Source organism: Pseudorca crassidens, chromosome 5 (assembly GCF_039906515.1).
Source record: "Pseudorca crassidens isolate mPseCra1 chromosome 5, mPseCra1.hap1, whole genome shotgun sequence".
In the NCBI taxonomy this organism is placed as follows: domain Eukaryota; kingdom Metazoa; phylum Chordata; class Mammalia; order Artiodactyla; family Delphinidae; genus Pseudorca; species Pseudorca crassidens.
Genome location: NC_090300.1, coordinates 120961375 through 120982183, shown reverse-complemented (window position 1 = coordinate 120982183; position 20809 = coordinate 120961375). Strand labels below are relative to the sequence as shown.

Sequence of the window (20809 nt, the reverse complement as noted above, 5' to 3'; positions counted from 1 at the left end):
GCAAAATAGCATCTTATTGTGGTCTTAATTTGTTTTTCTGTGATTGCTGATGAGGTTGAACATCTTTTCATGTGATACTTAACATTGGTATTTTTCTTACACAAAATGCTTGTTCATGTCTTTTGTCCATTATGTACTTAAGATCGTACATTAAATGCAGTTATTTTTTTAAATTTAAAATTTTAAAATAACACACTTAACAGAGAAGTTGCAAGTACAGTAAAGATACATTTTTTTTTCCCTGAAGATTTGATTTGATGCTCCATCGCCCCTAAATAAATGAGTGTATATTTCCTACAAACAAGAACATTATCCTAAAAACCACAATAAAAACCATTAAAATCAAGAAATTAACACTGATGCATTGCTACCATCTAATCCTCAGGTCTCATTCACTTTTCAGAAGTCGTCCCAACAATGTCCTTTATAGTAAAAGGTTCCAATTTAGAATCACACCTTGCATTTTACTTGTCACATCTCTTTAGTCTTTTTTTCCAATCTGAAACCATTCTTCAGCCTTTGTTTGACTTTCAAGACCTTGGCACTTTTGAAGACTATGTAGGCCAGTTATTTCATAGAATGTCTCTTCCTTTAGGTTTGTCTGCTGTTACCTTATGAGTAGATGTAGGTTATGAATATTTGGCAGGAATATCACAGATGTTACACTGTCTTCTCATCTTGTAAGGTGGCACCTGGTTTCATTTTGACCTATTACTGTTGAAGTTCACTTGGATTACTTGATTCAGAGGATGTTGGCCAGGTTTCTCTACTGTTAAATTACTCATTTTTCCTCTGTAATTAGTAATTATTTTGTGTGAAGGTGCTTTGGAACTGTAAATATCCCTGTCCTGGTCAAACTCTCATTTAATTAATTAATTTATTTGTATCACTGTGAGCACATGATTCTGTGTTTTATTCAATGAGCTATAATGCATTACTGTTGTTATTTATTTTGATGCTCATCTTACCCTGAGTTAGCCGGTGGGATCCCCTTCAAGTTGGCTTCTGTGTCCTTTTGACATGTCATTCCTCAACCATACTGCTACCTCCAATTTCATTCCCATATTATAGAGTTAAACCACATTTTTTCCCTTTTCTGTACCTCCTCTCTAACAGTGGGGAACTTGCCTATTGTTATCCTAAATTGACTTACTTATTTGATCAGTCTCCCTCCACCACCCCACAATTCTATTTGAGCTTCAAAGCCACTTATGTGGAAGCCCTCCTCACCCCACTTGGATTCCTACATTGCACAGCACGGTGCATCGTGCATCTCTTTATGGGCACCCTGATCAGGCGTTGACACCCATCATTGGACCACTGCCATGCAGGGTTCTGCTCACCCTAAACCACCCTTCCAGAGCTTGGGTGTGGACTCCCACGCCACATTGTCCCCTCCCTCCACCACGGACACTTGCCTCATCCTGCTTGGGCTCTGACTCCCCTTATTAGGGATGCTCCTTTGCATTTTTAATTAAAATGTTATACCACACACACACACACACACACACACACGCACGCACGCACACACACATGCACACACATACATTCTGGATACCAAAATCTTTTTTGGCAACATGCTTTGTGGTATTGTAGTTTATCTTTTTCTTTGTTGTATTTGTTGATGAGTGGAGGTTTTTAAGTACGATGCAGTTGAAGTTATTAATCATATGCTTTATAGGTAACCCTTTCTATGTCCTGAGAAAACCTTTGCTACTCTGAGTTCATAAAGGTATCTCTTATATTTTGTTTTAAAAATGTTAGAGACTTGATTTCTCTCCTTAAAACTTGAATTCCTCTGGAATTTATTTTTTATATAGTATATAGTAGAGATCCAATTTCTTTTTCTCCCCCCGAATGGATAACCAGTTGTTTCACCACTATTGAATGATTCCTCCTTACTTCAGTGATCTGCAATGCAACTTTCATTAAATATCATTTTCCTTATGTGTGAAGGTCTGTTTCTTCTCCAGTGGTCAGTTTGTCTCTTTTCCAGGAGCCCACTAACTTAATGGGGTAAAGCTTTAAAATAAGTCTCCATATAGGTAGAGCACATTCTGTACAGTATGCTTTTTCTTGTTGGATGGCTTGTCTCTTACGGGCTTTTGCTGTCCCGTTGTAAATTTTAGAATCATCTTATAAAACCTTTGGATTTCGATTGGCATTGCATTCAATGTATTGGTTCAGTTTGAGGAGAATTACCACGTTATAGTATTGAGTCTTTCTATCAGGAACATGGTATGTCATCCCATTTATTTAGGTTGCATTTAATAATGTCTTCCGGTATTTTCTCCATATAGAATTTGCAATATTTACAAGTTACTTTTGTTCTTTAGACACATTTTCTTGTTGGATGTTTTTTAAATGTTATTTTCTGTTTGTTACTGGTGTGTAAAAACACAGTTGATTTTCTTATGTGATTTATATTTAGTTACAATTAATTGAATACTAAAACCTGTTCAGATGAAATGTCAGACATGCTCAAAAGCAAATAAGTCAGATTAGAAGTCCAGGTTTCTACTCTGAAATTACTTTTGATATTTTAATAATTTCTAGCTAATCATCGTGTTTTTTTTACAGCTTTATTGAGATAATTTACATACCATAAAATTTACGCATTTAAAGTGTTCTTTATAGCCACACGGGTGTGCAGCCAACACCACCATTGAATTTTTGAACGTTTTCATGAACCTAAGAGGCACCCCATACCCATTGGCAGTCACTCCTATCCTCCTTCATCTTCAGCCCTAGGTGATTAATGATCTACTTTCTGTCTCTGAATTCGCCTATTCTGGACATTTCACATAGATGGAATCATATATGATTTTTGTAACTGGCTTCTTTCACTAAGCGTAATAATTTGCAAGATTCATCTATATTGTAGCATATATCAGTAGTTCATTCCTTTTTATGGCTGAATAATATTCCGTTGTATTGAATGTTATCACATTTTGTTATTCATTGGTTGATAGACACATAGGTTGCATCTAATTTCTGCCTGTTATGAATAATGTTGTTGTAAGCATGCATATATAGGTTTTTGTGTGGACATAAGTTTTCCCTTCTGTTTATACCTAGGAGTAAGAATTCTGGGTTATATAGTAACTCTATGTTTAACTTTTTAAGGAGCTGCCAAACTGTTTTCCAAAGAGGCTATGCTATTTTATTTTATGTCTCATCAGCAATGTGTGAAGGTTTCAGTTTCTCCCTATCTTCCCTAACCTTTGAATTATTCAGTCTTTTAAAAAAATATGTATCTATTCTAGTGGGTGTATAATGAAATCTCGTAGGTTTATTTGCATTTCTCTGATAGGTCGTGATGATGAGCATCTTTCTGTGTATTTACTAAACATTCATGTATCTTTGGTGAAGTCTTCAAATCTTTAGCCTGTTTTTAAAAATTGATTTATCATCTTATTCTTGAGGGCTAAGGCTTTTAATATGCTGGATACCATTTCTTTACCATGTATACATGATAAAGAATATATAGAGAAAATATTTGCAAATATTTTCTCCCATTATGGGACTTGTCTTTTATCTAAATTGTGTCTTTTAGAGAATTTGATGAAGTCCATTTTTTTAATTGATTGAGCTTTTCTTGTCATATTTAAGAAATCTTTCCCTGACCTAAGGTCACGAGATTTTTTTTTTTTTTCCCTTATGCTTTCTTCTAGAAGTTTTGTAGTTTTAGTTCTTACAGTTTGAGCTATGGTCTATTTTGGGTTACTGTTTTTGTATGTTGTGAGGTAAATGTTTATACTTATTTATCAGTTTATTTTTTACATGTGAATATCCAGCTGTTCCTGCACCATTTATTAAAAAGACTTTTTTCCCCATTGAATTGCCATAGCACATTTGTTGAAAATCAAATGACCATGAATGTGAGAATTTATTCTGGGCTATCTATTCTGTTTCATTATCCAAATGTCTATCTCTATGCCAGTATCACACTGTGTTGGTTATTAGAGCTTTATGTAAGTTTTGAAATTAGGTGAAGTCCTGCAACTTTAATCTGCCTTTTCAATATTGTTTGGATATTTTAGGTTCTTTAGACTATCATATATATTTTAGGATCAATTTCTACAAAAAACAGCATGATGGGATTTTGATAGATCAATTTGGGGAGAATTGCCATCTTAACAATACTGACTGAGTCTTCCAGTCCATGAACGTGGAATGGATCTTTGTTTATTTAGACCTTTAATGTCTTTTAACAGTGTTTTGGATTTTAAGTGTATGGCTTTTGCATTTTTAAATTAAATTTATTCATAAGTCTTTTATTTTTTGCTACTATTGTGAGTGAGGGGAACTTTTAAAATTTCATTTTTGGATTGTTTTTTGCTAGTATATAAAAATGCAATTACTTTTTATACATGGATCTTGTATTCTACAATCTTTCAAAACTTTCTTAATTTTAATAGCTTTTTTGTTTGTTTGTTTTGTTTTATTTGCTTCCTTAGGATAATCTACGTACAGGATCATGTTGCCTGCAAATAAAGAGTTTTTTATCTTTTTCTTTTCCAATCTGTATGTCTTTATGTTTCTTGCCTGATTGCACTGAGTAGAATCTCTGGTACAGTGTTGAATAGTAGTGGCTAGAGCCGGTCATCCTTGCCTTTCCCCAGTGTTAGAGGGGGAAAGCATTCAGTCTTTCACCAGTAAGTATGGTATCAGTTTTAGGCATGTGTCCCAGAAAGGAAAGATTATTTCACTTTGAAACAATCAACTAATGTAATATACCTTATCAAAAGAATGTAGGACAAAACTGCATGATTAGCTCAGTAGACACAGACAAAAAAGAAAGGAAGGAAACAGAAAACAAAATAACGAGTTTAAACAAAAGAGAGAGAGAGAGAGAGAGAGAGAGAAGAAGCAGCTACTTTGTATAAAATGGTGAGGAAAAGCTACTGTGAGGAGATGAGGAAAAGCTGGTATCTAAAAAACCTGGAGGCCTTAAAGTCACACAGAGAATAAAGTGGAGAGTAAGTAGTTCAGCACTAGGGTTTGCACTTGTCCTGTTCACTTTGTAATTCCAATACCTAGCACAGTGCCTTGCCCCTATAATTTGTTCTAATATCAAATACATAGTTTAGTATCTTGCTTTCTTGGCAGTCATATTCTGATCATCGTATCATGTCATTAAATATTCTTTGGAAACATATCTTTTAATGATTACATAATATTCCACAGTATAATTATAAGAAAGTTATTTGAATGTTTTATTATTCATAGACATGCTTCCTTCCTACATGATTTACAACACATCTGGCATATTTCATTGATTTGGATTTAAGGCTAATTTTTCCATTTACTAATAATCTATGATAGTGGTTTATTTTATATTATCTTTTGCTAATTTTTATTTAAGTATTCTTCTAATTTATCCTTCCTGTGGTCATATGTTTAGCTCAAAAGGGTTATAATAATGCTTTAATAGAGACCAACCATTAAAACAATTCTAGAATGTGGCAAAGTATCAGACATAAACTGTGGGCACTGAATATTTTTTCCTCTCTGCATGGAAAAATGTAGACTCGTGAACTTTATGTACTATTGCCAGGTGTTTTGCACTACCCAAATTGAGACTATGGTAAGTGAGTAGTACTAGAAAAAAGTCAGTAGTACTAGAAAAAAGTCAGCTCCAGAGAACTGCCAAGGCCCTGTCTTGTTTTCAAGTAAAATATACCAGAGTTTGAATTCCACTTTAAGTTCTTACTAGTTTTGTGATTTGGGGTAACTTAAACTCAGTTTCCTCATCTATAAAATGAGGATTATAATCATCATCTCATAGGGTTGTATATAAAGGGTTTAGTGCAGTGTCTGTTAATAGTAACTGCCCAGTATATGAGAGCTGTCATTACCTTTTGTTTAAGTTTCTCACTGTCGCGGGAGTGCTGGTAAGAGTGGTAGCAGGAAGGGTTCCTTATGCTTCAAGGCTTTGTCAGCAGATACCAACCAGCTCCTCTGGAGGTATTTACTTTTACTCTTGTCAGGAATTGGTCGTTTCCTTTGGTGAATATGCCTGTTTAGAGACTATTTCTTGTCTGCTCATGTGCCAAAAAAGATACAGCCAAAAAGGTGGTATTTTATTTTATTACTTATTTATTTTTTTAAATTACATTTTGCAACTTTTTGTTTTTTAATTAATTAATTAATTTGGCTGTGTTGGGTCTTCGTTTCTGTGCGAGGGATTTCTCTAGTTGTGGCAAGTGGGGGCCACTCTTCATCGCGGTGCGCGGGCCTCTCCCTATCGTGGCCTCTCTTGTTGCGGAGCACAGGCTCCAGATGCGCAGCCTCAGTAGTTGCGGCTCACAGGCCTAGTTGCTCCGCGGCATGTGGGATCTTCCCAGACCATGGCTCGAACCCGTGTCCCCTGCATTGGCAGGCAGATTCTCAACCACTGCGCCACGAGGGAAGCCCCAAAAGGTGGTATTTTAAAGTAAATTAAGTTAGACCTTTTGACATCAACTTGTAGGTTACTCCTCCCATCATCCATAAATATAGTTATGGTTACTTTCTTTTCCAGCTTGAAAACAAAAGGTAATACATGTTTTTTTCAAGAAGGAAAGAAATGTGACTAAAAATTGAACAATTATAATGTTGACAAGGGGCAAGATGGGGTTGTCTTGGGTATAGATTCTGAGATTGGGGACTGGGAATTTAGGACATTTCCAAGGCCCCTGGCGCATTCTAATAGAAATACTAAATTGATTGTAAATATGGTTATTTTTAAGTTCACGGGTAAAGTACTGCCTTGTAGTTATAGATTATCAGAAGTGATTTTTCCCTGCTCTCTCAGAATTCCTATCAGGATTTATAGTCAAGGTTCAGTTTGAGTCCAGGATCTATAATTTGGGGCATGACACTTAACCAGCCCTGCACACTGTTTGTTTCTCCTTCATAAAATGGGGTAATGCCTTCTCTGCTTGTTTCACTGAGTTATGGAGATTCAGTGAGGTCTTGTCCATGAAGTGCATTGTAACTGGTAAAGCATATAGCTTACTAATTGTGACTCCAGTTCATCCTGTCAGACCTGCCCTTTTCTCGATATTGTTTGTTAGGTCGCTGGTGAGGGTGACATGATAACCCAGAAATCTGTAATGTGCACTACATCCTAGGGGTGTTTGTTTTATACATATACTAGGGAGTGGACAGTGGTAGGCTGTTGCTATTTTCATCCTTTAATTTGTTTTATTTATTACAAAAGTAATATGCACTTATTGTAAAGAAACTAGAAAATATAAATCAGGAAAAAGGAAAAGAAAAAATCAGTTCTGCAAAAATAACTACTATATCTATTTTTGTATAATTTTAAAACAAAAATTCAGTTATGCTAAACATAATGTTGTTTCCCATTTTTATCACTTAATATATGATATAGTATATTATTCCATGAAACTTAATTACCTTATATAACATTTTAATGGCTATGTAGTACATAATGATATGCTTATAGCTAGATATTTGTACATATCCTCTATTTTTTTTTCCAGTTAGGATAAATCCTACACTTGGAATTGCTACATCAAGGGGTATACAACATTTTAAGAAATACGATTTCTTTTTGCTTCATTGAGATGTAATTGACATATAATAAACTGCATATATTTAAGGCATACAGTTTGATAACTTTTGACATGTGTGTACGTATGCCCATGAAATCAGCACCACAATTAAGATAATACTCTTTTGTAATCCCTTCTTCTTGTACCTTTCCACCCTGCTATCCCCAGGCAACCACTGATCTGTTTACTCTCCCTGTAGATTAATTTGCGTTTATTACATTTTTATGCAAATGGAGTCACACACTATGTATTCCTTTTTGTCTGGGTTCTTGCACTCAGCATAATTGTTTTGAAATTCATCCATATTGTTGTTTATATCAATAATATATCCTTTTTTGTTGCTGAATAGTAAATATTCCATTGTACGGATATACCATAATTCATTCACCTGTTGATGGGCATTTGAGTTGTTTCCAGTTTTTGGCTATTAAAAATAAAACTGCTTTGGACATTGGTGTACAAGTCTTCCTATGGACATAAAACATTTGATATTTATTACCGAATTTTGTGCTGAGAAGGTTACATAGGTAGTATTTTGAAACAGACAAAGCTTAATATGAAAGAAACTAGCTATTTTTTTTCTTCCTTTTTAAAAAAATTTTGGAAATACATCCTTGGGAGGATTTAGAATTTTTACATGTAACTTAACTGAATTCGTTTGATAGAAATTTGAAATTAACAAAGGTTAATAAGTGCATCCTAGCAACTATAAACCTTTTTCACAGTTTGTTTTCTTGAAGCATCTACTTTTATCAAGTAAATGTATTATCTAGAAACCAAAAACCTTTTGCTTTCCTTTAGTGATCAATTTATATTTCATAAACAGTCCGTATTTTTCTGTCAAATGACTCTTTCTGTATTGTACTTGAACAAGAAAAGATACTGAGAAAAGTTTACAGAACTTCACAAAAGATATTCCAGAATCTGGTTTGGAATTGATGCCAAGCTATCTTTTTCCTCTTCTTAAGATACACACTAGATTGAAGGAGGAGTGGGGAATCTGAAGACTCCAAATGGCATCAGAGCTACTTTTCAACAGCCTTCTCAGTTTCCTTTCTCAGAAAGCAGAGACTCAATCCTTGGAGACGGATGGTGAGAATATTTTTCCTGAGTTCATAAGGCTTAATCATCGTGACTTTAATATATTTCAGACAGTCCTTTCTTAGTTACGAATTAGCTTATAATCACCAGATTTGTATTTTGTGCTTTATCTGTGCAAATTACTTCATTAGGCAGTGTTTTTTGTTTGTTTGTTTTTTTAAGTGAATAGGATACACTCTCATAGCTAAGGAACTTACAGGGAAAGAATAAATATAGATAGGTAAATAAAATCAAACAGCAGAAAGACGTTAAATGCCATGAGAAGAACACAAGCAATATTCTTGAGAATTCACAGGTGTAGATTACTTCTGGAGATAGGGATTAAGATGTTTGAAAGAATAGCATTTATGTTGATGATGCTTAATTTGTTTTTACCAAAAACAAGGGAAAATGGATAGTTAATAGAAAACCGAAAATAGCAATCTGATTTCAGATAAAAAAGTTAATTATTGTTTGGAGGAAAAATAGAAGGATATTTGGTTATTGTGGGCTTATTATAGTATAAGTCAGTGATTACTTTTTGAATTATATAAAATGGCTACCTCTTACAGGGCAAATGATACTGTATCAGCATTTCTGAGAAATGATTTAAAAATCTGATTAAATTATCATAAGTAGGTGGGCAATGCAACAGAAAGAGATGAGTGAGTGGCTAATTCTACTTGGATTAACTTGCTTGTTTTCTGGTATAGCTACAACCTAAATGAATCGGTCATGTCTTAAGCTCTTGGACCTTATGCTGCTCACGCATGGGCAGAAGAACTACAAGTAAACTGGGAAAAGCCACAGTGATTGATTATTGTGCTCATAATTAGTTGTTTGGAAGAGAGATAGCAGATAGACTATCCTAAATTCATGGTGTTTTAATGGGCCATGATGTTTCAAAAGGGGGATGGCAACTTTGAACCAGATTTGTCCTCTACCTGTAAGCATAATATGGTTGGCACAGTGATAATACTAACTCCTTTTCCTTCACTGTTGTGATTATGTTCAGAAAATCTAGTGATGAAGTTTTTATTTTAATCATTCTACTTCTCTCTTATTTTAATTACTCTGCTTATTCTTTCTTGTAATTTCAGCAAGGAAATCTTTAAAACATTATACTTATTAAATAAAAATGCTATAAAACTATTAGTAATTATTGGTTGCTAGTCATTTTTCACATTATCACTTATTATTTTTTCCTCTAAATTGAGATTTTAAATCTACCTAACTTTTATTTATAAATATTAAAAGTTCTTTCATTCAGGTATAATTATGTGGTAATGTCTGATAGTCTGAAATCTGCTTTTATATTTGTTGAAACATAGTTGATATTGAACCCCAATTGTCAACTTTTAATTCTGTTAAAATGAAAATTATAATTATGCATATTCTTGTGACCAGCAAGATATAATTATATCTTGTTTGTTGTTCTTAATTTTCATCACCCTTGTTTTGTGGTAAGCACCAACCACTTTTAACAGTTGGTAAATAAATTGTAGATAGCCAGATGGTAAATATACATAGCCAATAAATTGTCCTTGAAAAATGATCAAATCTAGATCTTTCTTCCAGATAGAAGATGGATTATTTAGAATACACAATGAACAACTTTGAAAGCAATTAAAGTTGAATTATTAGTGATTATCTATATCATTTATATATATTTTAAAACATTTCAAGATTTTAAAAGTGAATATGTTAAGTGTGTTTTTTCGAAAGTGTGTTTTGTTAAACAGTTTTTCCTTTTGAATGAGGAACCCGTGGTCAAATAAGTTTGGGAGATGTTGCATCATAGTATATAATACCTGTTCACTAGAACTGACATTAGCCAGTGGACTGTCAGTCTCCAAAAGGAGTATCTAGTCCTTTTGGACAGAGATACTGTCCTTCAGATACAGAGTCCAGTACTCTGTCGTATAGCTAGTATACGACAGAGTACAGTTGAAGACTCTGGACTAATATATTTCATAAGGTTTTACTATAGTTTGTTTGTCATACAGCTCCACTTTGAAACCAGTCGTGTTATATTTTTAGGTATAGTGATGTCCTGAATGAGAGGCCAAAGAGGATGATTAGGAAAAAAGGAAAAGGATTTGATTAATTGAATATTGCAAACCATATGAAACATGAAGTGTTTATAAAGCTTCTTAGTATCTTAGACCAAGATTTCCCTTACTCACTTGATAGCTCCCCCTTTTGAAAGAAATAGTCACCCCATCTAAGTCACAAAATAAAATCACCCTTTATTGTACTTTAGAGGACTCCATGTGCTTTCTGTGCTCTGTTCACCTCAGTGCGTAACGTTTATTAGCTAATTTTGATAAATATTGATAATACAAAAGTTAATATCTTGGGTAGAATTAGGTAATTGACCATAAATCAGTTTAGTTTAAAACACTTGAATATACTCATTTTCTAAGTGGAGTTTTTTTTTGTTATAGCTCATGATTTCTCACTGAGTAGAGTGCTTTTTTGTACAATTTTCCCTAGTTCAGTTAAGTTGTTGATGACTATTTCAACAGATGTCTTAAGTGTTAAAACTTTTATGTCCTATATAGTATCTATATGAAGAGATGAAAATGTGGGCTGGTGAGTTCTAACAGATTGGGTTAGCAGGTCGGAAGTGAGGCTAATTGTCAACATGGAAAGTCTTCCCCAAACTTTATATAACACTCCTCAAAGTAAGGTTTTTAATTTAAGAAATAATACTTTAAAAAAGGTGTTTAAACTTCTATACAAAGTTTTCAATGAGGACATGGTACTGGTGAAAGCAAGATCAATCCAGAATCTGGGTGAGTCACTGCGGTTGGGGTTAATTGCCGTAAACTAACTTGGCTATCTCACTGATGTTTCCCTGGATTCGTGGACAACCTGGGCAAGAAAATTTGGGTGTTCAGCTCAAATGAAGCATCGTTAGTTTCCGACATAGCTTCCACCCACTCTTTAGTTTCCTTTCCCATGACCAGCATCTTGGTTCAGAGTTCTTTTCTCATCTGGAGCTCTTATGCTGCTAAGCCTCCATACTGATGTCCTTGCTCCAGTCTCTCACAGGCGCTAGATCTTCCCCAAACTCCAATTTGCTGTGTTACTCCTTTGATCAAAATAATTCAACGATCCCAGTAGCATAATGACCATAGAAAAATAACAGACCTTCTTTAATCAATCCTAATTTACCATTACAATGGGAAACATTCATATAATTAACATTTTTCTGAATTTGATGTCTTTGAAGAATTGATTTTCCCTAAGTCTTTTACTTAATACCTTAATTGACATAACTAACATTATTCTGGGAGGAAGATTCCCACTATACCAAGCCTCTGGGTCAACTAAGGTTTTTTTCCCTCTCCCATGAAAGGTTTCAAATGAGGTAATTAAAATAATTTTAAAATGTGTTGATTAAAGTGTCAATTCACTTTCTCTTCTTACACAGACCGTAGTCTTTTTTTACTTAAATTAACCGTGTTGAACCTGATAATTTTCCTTGATTCTCTGGTACATTTGCCCTTCAGCCACATGGCCTGTGGTTTGCACATCTGAAATTGGTGTGATTCTAACAGTAGAGCTTATTATGCACTTTATTCAGATAATTAGACTCTCCCCATTCTAGATTAGAGACTACTAGTAATTTTCAAACCCTATTTATTTTCTCTTTTGCATTTACTTAATAGAGAGATTGTTGATAGTACAATCTATGCAAGCTTCTAGCTTGAAGCTTTTATCTCCCGCTATTGCTACTCCCTCATTCCTGCCATCTTGCAGCCTGTCCACTAAGCTTCTCGAAATATTTGTGGTGATGGGCGAGTTTTTGTTTTGTTGTTTTTGCTTCATTATTTTAGTAAATCATTTTTATTGTGTTTTTAAGAAGCTTCTATCTCTGGCAGATGGGAAATTAAGAAACAAACATACAAATTATACATCCAAATCTTTCATCATTAAATTCAAAAGACATCAAATTACTTTGTCAAATTGTATAAAAGTTTCTAATTACTTGTAGTTTGTGTTCTTTAAGTGGATTACCTAAAGTTTCTAGAACATACTGTGTACTGCTGTGCTTCCCTGCTGGGACTGATGCTCCTCCCACTGCCTAAAGGATGTTTTTCACTTCTTTTCAAATTGGCAAAGCCTCACCTTTGTTAGAGCCAGTTCACGTGCCACCTCTGTGGAGTGCCTTCACTAAAAAAAGTGTTGCCTGCCTTCTCACCCCATCTTCTTCCCAAGAATTTGCCCTTCTGTGCTTTTTTCCGCTTTGTTCATACCTTCTCTTATAGTACTATCTCATTATGTCACTGATTATATTTTTTCCTGACAAGATTGGGTCCACAAAAGGCTAGTTTATCGCTTAATTATCCTTCTCTCCTTAGCTCTCAACACACAGCAGCTTCTTTATAAATATCTGTGGAGTCGTTACTTCGTGTAAATTCAGAATAGCACTGACTATGGAAAGATGGGAGATATTTCATATCCCCTGTAGGCTTTTTAAAAGGTCATGCTTTTCTTTTCCCACCAGAGTTTTGGAAGCATTTCTGCACAGAGAACAATGTTTATCTGTCATAGTTATAATGTAAGTTCTTGAGAATCAGGAAGTAGAGATTTCATTTGAAGAGTAGAACCAAGATTGTACTTCTCAAGAAGCACTTCTTTACTGTTGCGGCTCAGCAGCAGTTCTCAAACTTCTTGTCTCAGGACCCTTTCATACTCTTAAAATATTGAGAACCCCAGAGAGTTTTTGTTTATGAGGGTCATATCAGCCGATATTTACCATATTAAAAATTTAAACTGAGAAAAATTTTAAAACACAGAAGTACACAAGGATGCACTCCAGTAGCCATCAACACAGTGCCATACATCCTGTAGCCCCAGACAAACTCCACTGTAGAGTTATGAGAGAAAGAGACAGGAAAGCAGATAACAGTTTAGTGTTATGAAAATAGTGTTGACCTCACGTTCCTCCTGAATGGATCATGGGTACCCTTGGAGTCCCTGGACCACACTTTGAGAACTGCTGCTTTACAGGAATTCACTTTAATTGCCAACAGAATATTCTGTATTTTTATTTCAATAATGTTTTAACCTAGCTTTTGTGTTTGTGGGTTAGTATTAATAAATTGCCTTTTTTTTTTTTTATATGTCTGCATGGTCTATCATGTTACCCACTCTTCTATTAATGTCTAGACATAGAATGTGCTGGAACCTATTACCAGTGTTGGCTTGGCAGCTGTAAGAAGGAGATGCTTACTCAAGGAGAAGTAATTTTATTTGTGGATACTCAGTAAGATCATTCCTAGTTATGCCCTGTCAGTACCCTGGCTTTTTTGTTTTTTAATTAATCTTTTAACATCTTTATTGGAGTGTAATTGCTTTACAGTGGTGTGTTAGTTTCTGCTGTATAACAAAGTGAATCAGCTATATGCATACGTATATCCCCGTATCCCCTCCCTCTTGCATCTCCCTCCCACCCTCCCTATCCCAACCCTCTAGGTGGTCACAAAGCACGAAGCTGATCTCCCTGTGCCATGCGGCTGCTTCCCACTAGCTATCTGTTTCACATTTGGTAGTGTATATATGTCCATGCCACTCTCTCACTTTGTCCCAGATAACCCTTCCCCCTCCCCGTGTCCTCAAGTCCATTCTCTACATCTGTGTCTTTATTCCTGTCCTGCCCCTAGGTTCATGAGAACCTTTTTTTTTTTTTTTTAAGATTCCATATATATGTGTTAGCATACAGTATTTGTTTTTCTCTTTCTGACTTGCTTCACTCTGTATGACAGACTCTAGGTCCATCCACCTCACTGCAGATAACTCAGTTTTGTTTCTTTTTATGGCTGAGTAATATTCCATTGTATATATGTACCACATCTTCTTTATCCATTCATCTGTCGATGGGCATTTAGGTTACTTCCACGTCCTGGCTGTTGTAAATAGTGCTGCAGTGAAAATTGTGAGTACCTTGGCTTTTAAGTGCTAATCCTTTTTATGACTTGTGAACCTCCAAATACTTCTTCTGTGATGATTCTCTGTACTCCAGAGGGTTTGGAGATTTGGTCATTTTCTTAATTATTTCACAAAGTAAAGTTTGTATCTTTTTCAGGGGAGTGAGAAGTCTTCCCTTGGAAATCTTTTCTTCTGGTCTCCTTTGTTTGACCTTCCCCTCCATTTGCCTCAGCCTGATCCCTGATGCTGGCTCTCCTTTTCTGAAAGTGCTGTCTGCTTTCTGGTAGACAGTTACTTGGCCCTAGTGACTCCTGTTCTTTTTTACTCCCTACCTTCTTACCTTGGCTGATACTCCGTTAAGTTCTTTCTGAGGTCTTAGCAGGACAGTTAGTCTCTTACACTATTTGATGACTCTCTTCAAATTAAAAGGGTACTTACTGGTTCTTCCCCGGAGAGTTTTGGGAATGCATTGTGTGTACCTGTCAGCTGCATGGGAACACCAAGATGGCTGCTCATTCAGACTCTTGTTAATTCACTGACAGTTCAATATTCTGTTTACGCATTATCTTTTTATTGTGTGGTGTCATGGTGTGAGCTGTAATTTGGGGATTTATCATTATGAGTGATAAACTAGAAGCACAAAGCTGATAGAATGTTGGGAACTTTTTATTTTTTAATTCTGTGTCCTAAACATAGTAGGCAGTCAGTAAATGTTTGCTTAGTTAATTTTATTTTCATTAGTGTTGATGAAACTCTGAGCTCCAACAACGACCTTATGGTTTAAGCCAGGTCTCTCCCTTTTATAGCCAAGGGAGCTATGCCATCACACTGTTCTGAAAAAGTACATGTCGCTGCCTTATCAGCAGAATCCTTACCCGATACTTAATGAAGATTGCCATTTGAAATATACAAAATTCAAATCTCCAACAGAATTCTGATTCTGACTCTTTGTTGAATACCTCCTCAAGAGTTCTTAGTTTTCTTGAAAATTCGTTATGTCATGTTACCACAGTGTTTTACAAACCTGGGCTTGAGTCACCATAATTTTTTTCTTCCTTTTTTGATTTAATGAATGTGGTATTAAAAATACCCTATTTTATAACACTATTTCTGTGATATAAATTGCTTACTAAATATTTAAACCAAGCTTCATTGTTTTTCAGAGTTGTCTTGTTTCTTCAACTCTCCTTCCCCTGCCTTATTTTGACTGTGTTTTCTTCTTTGCACTAATTTGCTTCAATTACTTTTCCCCTCCAAGCCATCAACAACTCTACAGCTTCTGTTTTTGTTTTTGTCTTTTAACATGCATTTAGTCATACCATTGCCCGTAAACCTACTGCTCACTAGATAAAGGCCAGCTCCTTGGCATGACCTTGATTCAAAGTCCTTGGTCCTGATTGCGTTTTCAGCCTAATCTCTAGTCACATTGGACCACCGCGTCCTGTATCACACTCAGCAATACCCTGCCTTTAGGTGCTGTTTTTGTAACCTTCTGCCTACTCATTTTTTTTAACCATCATTGACCACCACCTAGGGCACAGACACAGATAAGCTGAAAACTTAGTTACAGCCCACTCTGTTCCTAGAGTACTTTTTGCAAACTTGAGCCGTAGCATTTAGCACATAAACTCTGTCTTCTTTTGCACAGTGACTAAAGAAAAATTCACATGTACTGTTCACTCTCATATACCTACTGGGTGTTCCTTCCTACCCCATTTGTATGCCATTTGGGAAGGCATACCTGAACTCAAGTGAGTTTGGTTGCCACTCAGCATAATCTTGAACTCAGTCTATTTTTTTAAATGGGTATAATTTGCAACCTATTGGACCTTAATACATGGTACACCTTACACTAAATACTCTTTACAACTAATTATGACGTGTCTTATATCTGATGATGAGAAACTAACATCATAAGGTGGAGATACACTAATTTTAAGTTATTGCATTTTAAATATTATAGCTGTTTGTTCCCCTAGATTATTTCTTGAGAGCTGTAGCTACTAAATTAAACTTTAAGGGTATTGCAGGGAAGACTCACACCCTCTGCTGGTATTAATACCCTCTCTTTTGGCCTGCATTGGAAATACTGTAACATTACAATAAAAAAGTGTTCTGCTGATTGCTTATAATAAGACTGAGATTGCCTTATCTTGTTTTACGTATGTTCACTTTCACTATTCTGATTTTTCCCCCTCTTACCAGTGTATTCATCATGCTAGGAATAAGGAATTTAGTAAACATATCACGTAATTTTTTTCCCTGTTTTAATTTTAGTAAGCTGTATGCAACATGCATGACGTTTATGACTTAACCAGCTAAAAGCTTGTTCTTTTAAAAAAAATGCAAGACATTAATGTTGATGGAAATATACTCTCTTAATGTTAACCTATCACTTGCTGCAAATCTAAAAGATAACAGATAGACTCTTTTAAGTCTTCCATTCACTACACAAAAATATGAGCCAGAAAAAAATTCCACCCGAATTCAATGGGAGGGTTTAGTTTTAAGGACTAATAGCTGCCTCATCCTTTGTGATTGCTTGCTTACATAATTTGTTATGAAAGAATGCTTCTAGGTAAACTGTGTCTCCAGAATGCTTGTGATTTGTTCTGTTTTGCTTGGGAAAGGGTTAAGAGGAGACAACATCCTGTCAAAGACCTTGTTTTTAATTTTGCTTCTCACACTGGCACAGATCCTGCTAAGAGCAGCCCAGATTAGTTCGGAAAACCTTTGAAGAGATTTAAGATGTCCTTCAGCCAGTTTGAAGGTTTTTGTCTTGCAAATCCAGTACAAGGGCGCCTGCAGGCATCTCGACCCTTGCTGTGCTGCTGATGCAGCTCAAGGTCACACTAACCCGCCCTGTGACATTCAACAACAACAAAAAATTATGCGGTGAAACTGCTTCAGCGTTCAGCCAGCCAACAACTTCCTTTAGTGAGGAACTGAGGAAGAAGTCTTTTTTTTCTCCCCCTCTTTTTCTTTTTCTGGGGGCTCTGTGAATTTTTGCTGTAGGAAATAATCCTGGATTTCTGGTATGTGTGATGACAAGGTCATTTCTTAATTAGAACACATGTAAAGAACAAAGCTAAATGGCTTCAAAACAGCTTTGTAGTTGATGGAGAGGATTTAAATTATTTAAAGAGATAGTCACCCGTGTATGATGAAAGCTGAATTCTAAAGGCATTAACTCCTTCATTCCTGTCTATATGCCATTACTTTGAATTCCTTAGTCTGACTTTTAGAAGGTTGCGTTCTAAACTTAAGAAAATTTATAAATGGCCGTTTTTTAACAGGGTGAAACATAATTTATAAATCAAATTCTTGGATAAACTTTTAATGGAGAAGTTTTCTCCCCACAACATTTATCTCCTGGAAATTTTATCAAATGGTTTGGTTTAGGAAGTAGGAATCAGAAACTTTTTCTGCTGGCAACTGTGATTTATTTATAATGTGTTGGGGAGGGTTGAATAAAATGCTTCTTTATCACCTCACCTTCTCTGCCTCACTTTTACATTTGTGATTTGGAATTATAGTAAATCACTTTGCCCTGAGTCTTTAGAAAATATAGCACATATCGTTCAGGTTTCTCAACTTTCAAAGAACTGGTGTAAAAAGACACACATGTTTTTCCTAAGGGGGAAGAAAAGCAGTTTTAGTTTAAAATGGACTTTAAGAAAGTTGTTTGTGAACATAACGTGACTTTTTTGAGGCACAATGAAACCATGTCCATAAACAAAGCCATATTGGCCTCCCTCTCCTCTGTGGGACTTGTTTCCCCATTTTGTTCCTCCTTTGTTAGCTGTGAGTGCTAAGTACCAGACATTAGTTGGAAAGAGTCCAAGTAAATTGGCTTTCTAAGCTTACGACTTAATGCATATCACCTCTATAGGATTAGAGCAGAATAATCAGAGAAGTTAATTTTATAGTTGATACTTTCTTGTGTGTATCATACATAGAAGCGCATCTTGCAGTTATTCCTTTATACACAAAATCACATCTCACATCATGTAGAGAAACTTTACTTTAACATTATGATATTAACATACGTTTTCTCAGAATTTGGTTGTTGCTTTCTTAAAGAAGATGTCTCCCTGTACGTTGTGACCAGAGTAGATCCAGGGCACATACTTCAGGAAGGTGGATATGATATTTTAAGTGTGATTATTTGAACTGATATTTTGGACTTTGTGGCCAACAAATAACTAAGTTTCAGGGGATAGCCTGATGGATTGTATTAGAGGAACGGTTTAGAATTGACTAGATTTAATATTCTGGAAGATTTTCTCCTGTCAAGAAGCAGTGTATTTGGGTCCTCCATGAAAAGTAAAAAGGTATATACACTTTTAGCTTAGGGCTATTTTAAAGGATTTTAGGTTTGCCAGAAGAAAATGCTGGAGGGAAATCGACATGCAAGGAAATGGGTAGTGCGATTCTGCGCATCCCTGCCCTTGCATGGAGTCTGGTATGCCCTTATGTCATGTATGACCCAAGCTCACCTGCTAGTAATTTCTAATTTACTGTCCTAATTCATCGATTTGTTATCGCTAATTGTTCTTCATTTACTTCTGTGTAGTTTCCAGTACCTAAAGGGTTGAAAGGTTGCTGTAACTGGCACCCGCAGCTGCTCTTTCTTTTGACAGGGGATAATTTTGCAGCCTATGCTTTGTGTGACAGCTGCCTAATTGGGCATTCTCCCCTTGTAGCAAGCCTGCCTTCTCCAGCCTCCCCGCTGACAAATGGTGGTGGATTATAGATGAGGACACGCTGACCCATACGACCTTGCTGAGGCAGCGGGGAGGGGCCTCCTGCTACTTGAGGGAAGCTTTAGGTCATTTAGAGGACAAGGTCACTAGCCAGGTGGGGAAATGACATGATATCACATGACAGTAGCCTGATGACATGGTCAGTGTGTCAAGGACAAATGCATCAGTCTCGGTTAAACATTATTGCAATACTTCATAGAAGGCTTAGTATTTCTTAATTGTTCTGCTGATTTTTTTTTTTTTTTTTTTAGAAAAAGGAAGAGTGCAGAATAAGACACGTGTATTTTAGCAGTTTAAAGCAGTTGTTTACATGAAAATAGAGCTGGTTTAGAAAGCCTCCTCATAATTTTCTCCAGTCATCCAGAGTGTTTTGTTCTTAATTATTGTTTAGTTTGCAGTCCTTTGACTATCGGTACTTTTCAAGAGTTACTTGAAAATTAAGGCAGGCACATAAAAATGAGGCATTGCTATATTGTTAAAAAATATTTAACAACTTCTGTCATCACCCTACTTACTCAATGATTGGCATACCTTTTCATATTTCGAATAAAAGAAAAGTAAGCCAAGTGAAAATGCTTAATTGAAAGGAACCTCAAAACTCTGGATTAATGAGATCATAAATGAGACCACCATGCCGTCATAATTACAAAATGCTAAAGATGTTTTTTAAGTAATTTTTTGAGACCTGAAAATATTTGTTAAATACCATGGGATTATATTTAATGTAAAAACTAAAAGATAAATGAAGATCTTTTAGATATCTTTTCACTATTGGTAATATACATGTTTTTCTTGGATAAGTGGATTTGAGCTATTATAATACCCTTTTTTAAGTGCAAACTCTTAAGAATCCTTGCTGAGTCTGTTAACCCTATATTAATACTTGAAAGAGTAAGTCCATGTAAACTGTATTGGATAGTCCAATTTAGAAAAATGCCTTCTTTTAAAAACAGTGAACAGTTTAATGCAAAAAATATTGTTCATGATTCTTGTTTTCTGGAAAAAAAAAAAATTGTTGTTGGGTACCGTTGAATCTAAGCCCTCAGTTCTATGGGAGATAATTTTATGCCCCTGAGGTAAAAAACTATCAGTGGTAAAAGTGTGATGAATTAGTTCACTGAAGTAGACACATCTGTATTTTCATGGTTTGTGCATGGTGTATGAGTGTGTGTGTGTGTGTGTGTGTGTGTGTGTGTGTGTGTGTTTGTGTGTTTAATTTTGACCGTGCTGTGCATGTGTTTAGCTGCTCTCAAACTCTGACTCAAGCTTGGTGGAGGTTTAATCCTGTGCCCTTGTACACGTAGACTTGATTAGTAGTTGTGGTTATCTCAGCAGAAGACATACCGCCCTCTTCCTTGTATTGGTCGGGACCTGGGCATTGGGGAGTCAAGGCAAAGGAGAAAGAAAAGAGATTTTCCATTAGTATTCTGTGAAAGCCTTACTGTCTGCAGAACAAAT

General features: G+C 35.6%; 2 protein-coding genes across 7 annotated transcripts in view; both read left to right on the top strand.

Annotated features, from left to right (window-relative positions):
- SAMSN1 (SAM domain, SH3 domain and nuclear localization signals 1) overlaps positions 1-20809 on the top strand; it is a 455109-nt gene that overhangs the window by 16483 nt on the left and 417817 nt on the right. Inside the window, exon 2 of one of the 2 annotated variants that reach the window (XM_067739225.1) lies at positions 8534-8657. The gene's annotated coding sequence lies outside the window, so the exon portion shown is untranslated. Of the gene's footprint in view, positions 1-8530; positions 8658-20809 lie in introns of those variants that run through there. The other variant, XM_067739226.1, reaches the window with a different exon arrangement.
- Positions 8531-20809, top strand: part of NRIP1 (nuclear receptor interacting protein 1) — a 118047-nt gene continuing 105768 nt past the window's right edge. For all 5 annotated transcript variants that reach the window (XR_010943779.1, XR_010943778.1, XR_010943777.1 and 2 more), the window contains exon 1: positions 8531-8657. The gene's annotated coding sequence lies outside the window, so the exon portion shown is untranslated. The remainder of the gene's footprint in view (positions 8658-20809) is intronic.